Here is an 8,701-nt window from a genome sequence, read left to right as displayed (position 1 = left end):
CTATTGTTTACTGCCTCCATAACTCGCTTGAAAACATCTGAATACAGAAAGTATCCTAAACATTCTTAAAAGCTAACCTTAGGCCTAATTAGGCCTAAACAAACGTTTTTAGGCCTAAGGTTAGCTTTTAAGAATGTTTAGGATACTTTCTGTATTGGTGAAACAATCACCTGCAACTTGTGACCTGCGACCCGCGATCTGCAGATTAGACCCGCCGAATTTCGGAACGTGATCACCATTTTCCTGCAAAAAATTACCGACTTCAAGGCGACAAATCTCGCTTCGAAAGAGCTGAAAAAACTTTCCTTCGACAAATTGGCTAACATTTCGACCAACCAGTTTATTTGAAGGGCTGTACCATTTTTCCCCGGGTGACAGAGTTAATCCACGAATCCTATAGAACGAAAAATAGTTCCGTGTCCCAGCACTAACCGCCACTGTCGATGCGCGCAAACGAACTGAAATAGATTTGTGTTCCCCACAAAATTCATCTCGCCCCTAAATATGGTCATTCAACAAAAAATTAACTACTTTTTTCTGTAGGAATAAAACGCAAACAGCGGTTACAAACATTTGCTTGAAATGCATAACTTTTATAAACTTAACGTTTCGTATGTTACAACATACATCATCAAAAGTGATTATTATTCAGTTACAGATAAATTTAAATTCAAAAATACAACTGTACGGACTGGGAACTAAGGGACGGACCATTAGAAAAGTGATGGGGGGGGGGGTGGGGGGGATTTTCAGCTTGTACGAATTTTTTTTTTCGTGCACTGCTTGTGCAGGAATTTTTTTTCCAGGTGAAACCCCCTGCACGAATTTTTTTTTTAGACAAATATTGCTTTTTTTAACAGTGAAATCTTGATTCATTATCTATGTTTTTGTGAGACTATAGAGTTACGCAAGCAACACATCAAAAACCTCTCAGACACACAATTGACTGCAGAGTAGCCTGTTCCAGGCTCTCAGATAGTCGAGAAAACGAAAAGAACTGCGTGTGAAAAGCGAGTGGGGGCTTGGGTCGAGGCGAGGCGGGAGAGCCTGTAAGCATCTCTTTAAATTCTTCATTCCGCCCACTTTGCAAATAACCTCTCGCATGTCAAAATGTCAATGTCAAAGTGTTGAAAAAGGGCGGCATTGTGTGGTCCCACGCGAGTTCAAGCGCGATTCTTTTATTGTTGTTCAAAGGTGATGCGTTAATTCTCGCTTGCGCGAGTACGTTAGCCAGAATTTAAGGCACTTTTAGGAAAATAACTTTACAAGCGAACGAAGGCATTGTCAAAGCAACCGGGAAACGAGTTTCAAGGAAATCACCGACGGGAGATTTAGCAAATTCGACCAAAAGACACGACCAGTTCGAAAGCTGCGAGTTCCCGACGCTCTGTTGACTTTTCCAAGGAAAACAGAAACCCGACCATTGAAGTTTCTGGCCTAGATGATAAGATGGACTCATCAATAAACTTCAGCTCTGATGCATCAGGACAACCGATAATGAATGTGAAAGATTGATATTTCATGTGGATGGCTTTAATTGCATTTGCAGTATACAGACACGTAGCCATCACCTTCGCTTCCTGAAAATCGCTTGATCTTTTAAAGCTTTAAGACATACAACGGAAATACAAGTCTGTTTTCGGCAAATTTTTTTGGTTTTTTCTTTTTGCTCTCATTTTTTCGAAGGCGATGAAGGCAGAAATTTAATTGACCCTAGCTGGTGAATTCGAATACGCAGCCAAGTATTTGCATGAGAAAGAATAACAAAAAATATCGTTCGTCAGAGTTTTCAGAGAGCGCCGTTGAATGCTAACAATTGTGGCGTGCAGGTGACATAATAGTTGTGTCAAATGCGAACTATATATCGTACCCGGCGATGCTATATTGTAAGCGGTGTGGAGAGATGTCGTATCACAACATTGAAGCGCTTTCGCAACGCGCGGCAGTAACTGAAAATTTATGCTTTTACCAAAACCAGTTGGAAGCATTGCAAGCGGATCGTTTTTTCGACTTATTAAAGTTGAACAGACACAACTTTTGCTCGAATCTGAGGGCTTGTACGTTTGGGAATACTTTTAGACACTCGGCGACAGAGTTGACCTCTTTCTTTCGTGCTCCGCGCGTGAATCAAAATGATGACGAAAGTGTTGATGTAAACTGTCAAAATTGACCAATCAGAGGGTATACCAGGAGCTGGTAATTTAAAGAGATGCTTACAGGCTCTCCCGCCTCGCCTCGACCCAAGCCCCCACTCGCTTTTCACACGCAGTTCTTTTCGTTTTCTCGACTATCTGAGAGCCTGGAACAGGCTACTGCAGAGCAGATCAATTTACTCTCTCGAGGTTTGAAATTCATTCCAACACCTGTCATGAAAGGAAACCAGATAAGGCGCCAGCTAATTTCAGACTTCAACCAATTTGCCAGAAGGATGCTCCTTCAATATATCTATCATGACCAAAATACTGAGCAACATCGATTTCACGTGAAATCCAGTTGGATTCCACCGATTCAACGGTCAGTTGCTCTTGAGACTTACTTAGAAGAAGTCAAGATAAAGCTTGCGGAACTCCACTGGTTAAACCTAAAAATAATCTGCCACCCGGCGAGGAACGAGCTCTCAAGGAGCTTATTAACAACAAAGAAATTATTCTCAAAAAAGAAGATAAAGGCACAACAACCGTCGTTATGAACAGAGAAAACAAAATTACTGAGGGACAGATACAACTGGATGATAGTTTTTACTATCAGCCACTAGACAAACAAATGGTTGGAGATACATTCCAGCGAGTTAAACACCTCATTAACTCCCTTCGCCAAGCAGGGTGCATAGATGAAATGACGAAAAAAATCCGCCTCGAATTCCAGTCACGAGTGTTAAAAAAGGTTGACAGGCCTACACGACTCCCTTGTACGTGGTCTGGTTTCTGTTGCCTTTGTCATCATGTTGCTCTCTTGAGTACATATTTGAATGGACGCCTCTTTTAGGCGGTTCCTGTAGTATTCATTAAATCAAGCTATCGGCAACTGATGAGATCCACATGATAGGATCGAAACCGCGGTCTTGCGTAACCAAATGAAATGTCAGAGAACCTCCATCTAGAGTCGGGTTATCTTAATGCCTCGACAAAGAAGCGACCGAAAGACATTGACATCAAATATCAAAAGAGCATCGACGAGAACGAATTAACTCGTGAAGTTCCAGGAGGATAGTTACAGACCATGGCCACAAACCAAAACATGCTGAAGAAGTCAGAAAAACGAGTGAAACAATTTAAGAAAACAACGCCTCCAAAGAGCATAACGATCTGCGAAGAAACGCAGAAGAAAGGCAAACAAGGCCTAAAAAAAGCCAGCTATCTCACTGATACAGGGCACAATGTAACAGGCGTTCAAAAACAAAATGAACCCGGGCCCGGGTCAAACGTATAAAACCAGAAGATCACTCGCTTCTACCGCCGATAAACATATCGGTCGAGCCCAGCATTAAATTGGCGCAAAAGCCAGAGGCCATAAGGTCGCACTCACATTACTGCTGAGAAAATCAACACCAAGAAACAAAAAACATTATTTTCGAGACCAACTATTTTCTTGGAAGAAAACGTATCACACAGCAGTGTAGAGATTCAAATGTAAAACATCGTAGGGCAAAAACCATTGCTAAATGAATCCTACAGGAACCGCCTAAAAGAGGGGTCCATTCAAATATGTACTCAAGAGAGCAACATGATGACAAAGGCAACAGAAACCAGACCACGTACAAGGGAGTCGTGTAGGCCTGTCAACCTTTTTTAACACTCAACGAAAACAAAAGAAGACGTTAGCAAAATAATAGGGAGCTTACGAAACGAGGACGACGACGGCTACGAGGACGTCATTTAAAAATACAAATTCGCGTTATTCATATCACTACGAAACTATTTCATGTTGCTTCGTGTTAAACATGTGTAGTAACAGTCGAGGAATTAAACTGGTATGAGTGGGCTTGAAGCATAGAGAGAGAACTGAAAATTCATCGTCATGTGCTAACGTCGTCCACAGAACCTTGAATTTGGTCATTTCACGTCGTCATTTAGGAGATGACGCCAAAGAAAAGTACCAAAATGTAAAACGCACGTGCAGAGCGTGCAGAACCATTGTTTTTGCTCACTAAACCTATTGTTTTGTAGCGTCGGCGATGCAGTCGGCGTCGTCGTTTCGTAAGCTCCCTAATAGCTTTCAATTCCCGGAGGATTGGATCGGGACACCAACATTGTTTGGGGACACCAACATGGCGGCGGTGACGTCATGTAAAATCCAGAATTGGACCTTCCTTCTGCATGAATTTTTTTTTCTTTACCTTCTTCTTTGCGCGAATTTTTTTTCTTGGCATTTTCCCTTGCATGAATTTTTTTTTGGTTTTTTCCCCCCCCCCCCCCCCCCCCCATCACTTTTCTAATGGTCCGTCCCTAACGGAATTGATTGACATAAAACGACAAGAGTATCCTTATAATAGAGATAAAGTTTCTCACTGCCAACGTTTTCATTTAAGGCTGGCTTAAGATCACGGATCAACAGAGACTCTAACTCTATGGTACTTTTAACGTCACAATAGTTTTTCAGAACACCCGAAGAATCAAGTCTTTTTTCTCTTACAAAGATAAACTAGCTCCTTCCTTCAGGTCAAAAGTAGTGTACAGAGCAAACTTCTGGGATTGCAATGATTTCTACATAGGGAAAACGAAACGCCGATTACGTGACAAAAAAACAGAACATTTTAAAGCTCAAACTACAAATTGTCACGAATCTGCAATTGCTGATCATGTTTTCTTAAGCAATCATAGAATTAAGTGGGATCATTTTGAAATATTAGCAACTGGTCGATCAGACATGCATTGCAAAATTAAAGAGTCTCTGTTGATCCGTGATCTTAAGCCAGCCTTAAATGAAAAAGTTGGCAGTGAGAAACTTTGTCTCTATTATAAGGATATTCTTGTCGTTTTATGTCGATCAATTTCGTTAGTTCCCAGTTCGTACAGTTGTATTTTTGAATTTAAATTTATCTGTAACTGAATAATAATCACTTCTGATGATGTATGTTGTAACATACGAAACGTTAAGTTTATAAAAGTTATGCATTTCAAGCAAATGTTTGTAGCCGCTGTTTGCGTTTTATTCCTATTGAAACTAATATGGCCCAAGTCAAAGTACTTTTTTCTGCTTAACGTAAGTTCACAGTACAATCTGATCGATCCTGAGTGCTTTAACACCTTTTGTGTTATGTTTTTAGCCTTTGTTGACGGATATCTACACCGTTAGGAGACGTCCAGCCGAGAATTCCTGAGTCGGCTTCAGCTCCCGGCTCATGTAAGAGCTCAAAATATTACGAAATTTTCATCAGGGTACATCTCCAAGTTAAGCAAAGTTTGCCCCAAAGAAGTCAAAGAAATCATGAAAAATTTCAAAGTTTCGGTTTGTGACAGAATATCTTTTGTTGCTGTTGTTTGAAAGTGACATCGTACTTAACTTTGCTTGTTTGTTTGTTTTTTGCGCTTTTATATATCGAAAGTTTTCGTTTTCACCGCTCGTTATTTGCATGTGTTTGTTATTGCCCCATTGCAACGGAAGATATAGCACTGAGTCAATATTCTCTTTCTTCGTTGCCTGCTTAAATAGAAACTAATTCACAAGGATTTCTATGATATGAACACTCCGTTATTGTTTCACTTTTCAAAACGTACTTCTTCCTATTTCCAAGGTATACTGCCACTCCAAAAACTATGTTAACTAAATACTACCCAAGTTTTAAGCCTCAATTTCAAAAAGACACTTGTTCATTTTAACTGGAATTTTGCTATTTAATGGTCCGCCATTACTAACTTTAAAATCTTGAGAGAGCTGGATCGAGGAGAGAATGACGTCGAAGATTCATCGTTTAAGAATGCAATGCGTTTGTGCAAGACTGAATTAATATGCAGCACGGGAGTTTCGGGCTTTCAGCATGCGGTGCATTGTCCGTCATTTATATAAATATACGTCGGACAACACAGCCGAGTTGGCCGCCCTGAATTCATATTTGGTCGACCAAATCATAGTTAATAGATGTGACCAAATCATAGGATGATTTGTCCGTTAAGACGATTTGTTCGTCTTGTAGAGTTAAACTGTAGAGTTAATCATAATGCGCGCCACAAACAAAACAAAAATCACAGTTATAACATCTAAAACTTACAACTCCCTTCAAAACTAAAGTTAAAAAATGAAATTTGATAAGTACCCAAAATGGAGCACAAAAAACTAAAGATAATCAAAGATTTTTAAAAAAATGCGTTTGGCACGTGATAATTTTCACGGAATTGGAATTCTACTTCGTGTTATGGAAAGCAAAGAAAAGCCACCGGATGAAATGATAATAGCTTAATTAAGATGACATATAAGTTGCTTTATTGCACGGTAACTTGTCTACTTTTGAAACTTAATTATATTCGTTTTTTTCTCCAAAACTTCAAATCTTGCTCGTACAATATGTTTTTACTAAAAAGCGTTTTTAAATTTTGAAAACGTTCATCAACTGCTCATATTTTTTTCTACTTTAAAGTGTCATGATTAAAATTGAAACGAGATACAGTCATCATCTAATTTGAACCAATTTGTTTTTCAAACTAGGAACTTTCCGAATTATCTGTTCATGTTACAAAAAAAAAAACATTTGAAAAACGGTTTATCCGGCATTATATTCTTTTATATTTTCATTCTCCAGCCGTAAAGCCAACTTGACTTTGTTTTCATGTAATGTGACAATATTCCTTCGTACATCATAAAAAGCTAACTTCTTTAGTCGTCCATAAAATAACAGTAAACTGCTTGGGCCTCGATGATTCCATAAATTAAGGGCCCTTCCGTTGTTGATCGCAAAACAATGAAATTCAGGAAAATAATATCACGATTTCAAAATACAATTATTAATTTTTGCATACTTGTATGAGCTCATAGTTATCCTTACTACAAAATCTTCTCAATCACTATTTTGTGTTCAGTGAATAGCTTCAAAATCATTCTGACGGGACCGGCGCTGCTAATTGAGTTCGCAGAGCGAAACAATTCAGTTGGTGATCATAGTGAAATTACAGAATCGATTCAGACTTATTAAAGAATGGATGATGATAAGACAGCGGTTGTTCTTTGTCGAAGACAAAGGTACTGAAATCATAGACACAACCTGCAGCCGGCTTCGTTTTTGTACCAGGCATCGTTAATATTTCACTGCGGCATCGATAAATGTGAATTATACTGGTTCTCAAGCTATCCATTTTCAACTCGAAAAGAGAAAGAATGAAATCTGCTACTCACCTCTCCACCCACTTGATAATGAAATGAACAATCGGCTCAAACAACCAAAATTGTCAAGCTAGCTTAGACCGATTCCTCCACAAAACCTGACGTCATTCACTCCTAAAACGTTTTCGGGGTGCCTCGTACTCAAGTTCATGTTGCAGGTCACAGTCCACAGCCGGTCAGAGGCATTGAAACAAAACTAGTTCAACTCTCCCCTATGAAAGCCGGCCAAGATATTGATGCTAATCCTCCAGTAATTGACCAGTTCACGCTCTTGTGTGCATTATAGATAATCAGTCGGGCAACATGGTTTGAAATTCAAAGGTTTGTAGAGAGATTCAAAGGAAAATAAACTATGACTCTACTTTTCTAGACTTTCGCCTTCATAAACTAGACAAATAATTTCAAGTTCACAACTGAGATGATCTGGACTTGGTATCTATTCGTTGGAATTCCTAAATATTGCTTTTTTGTCTCCATACATTCTCTGTAATTTTGTGCTTTTGTAATTACAGAAAATGTATGGCAGAAACTTTGTTTCATTAAGTAATTTCTACAGTAACCATTCTCTCCAACTTTATTCTGCCGCTACTTTGAACGCATTTCTTCTGTTTTCGCAAATAAAAAAACCCAAAATTGCAAATCATGAATTCTTTTCATCGTTTTGAACTTCCACACAAGCCTTTGAATTTCTCTTCAGCTTACCCTGGTTACCCTTGATGCACTCAAGAGCGTGAACTGGTCTATTCTCCTGCAAACGTTTTCCTTTGCTTCGCTGATAAACGTGGCCAAAGATCACGAAAGTAAAGATGTCAGCAGTCGTTATTGTCATAGAATAGAATTCAAGTATTTTATTATACGTGATGAAACTCATTTCCTTTAAAGTAAAGAAATAAAAGTTTTAAAAGGCGTCAAGACATATGATAGGGAGGTGCAGCAACGACGACCGTTACGGCATCGATGGACAACGCAAGAAGCAAAGAAAGAAGCAAGATTATTATTGGTTCAAAAGGAAACTGAAATAATCGTGTTGCACGTGCGGCACGCATTTCAGTGCATTTCTTTGTCGCACCACATAAAAGAACAACGTGAAATCACCAAACTTATGGTTTTAACGCATACAACAATAGCTGTGGTTACACACACTTTGGGTTTTAATATTGGGGCCTTCCGGCGGGTAAATGGCTTGGGTTTGGTTCAGCTCAGGTTTCATGTTACCCTTGGGGATTAGGGTTACACAGTGAAAGACTCCCTTCAGGGTAAAATATAATTAGATATGAGTTCACTGACCTTGAAAATACGTTCTGCTTTATGATTCGCCAAGCCATCTCAGGGAGCAGATAAACCGTACTTTTCAGTTCGGGAAGTTCTTTTGTTCTTTTTGAGATAT

Source organism: Montipora foliosa, chromosome 2 (assembly GCF_036669935.1).
Source record: "Montipora foliosa isolate CH-2021 chromosome 2, ASM3666993v2, whole genome shotgun sequence".
Lineage (NCBI taxonomy): Eukaryota > Metazoa > Cnidaria > Anthozoa > Scleractinia > Acroporidae > Montipora > Montipora foliosa.
This window is presented reverse-complemented; position numbering follows the sequence as displayed.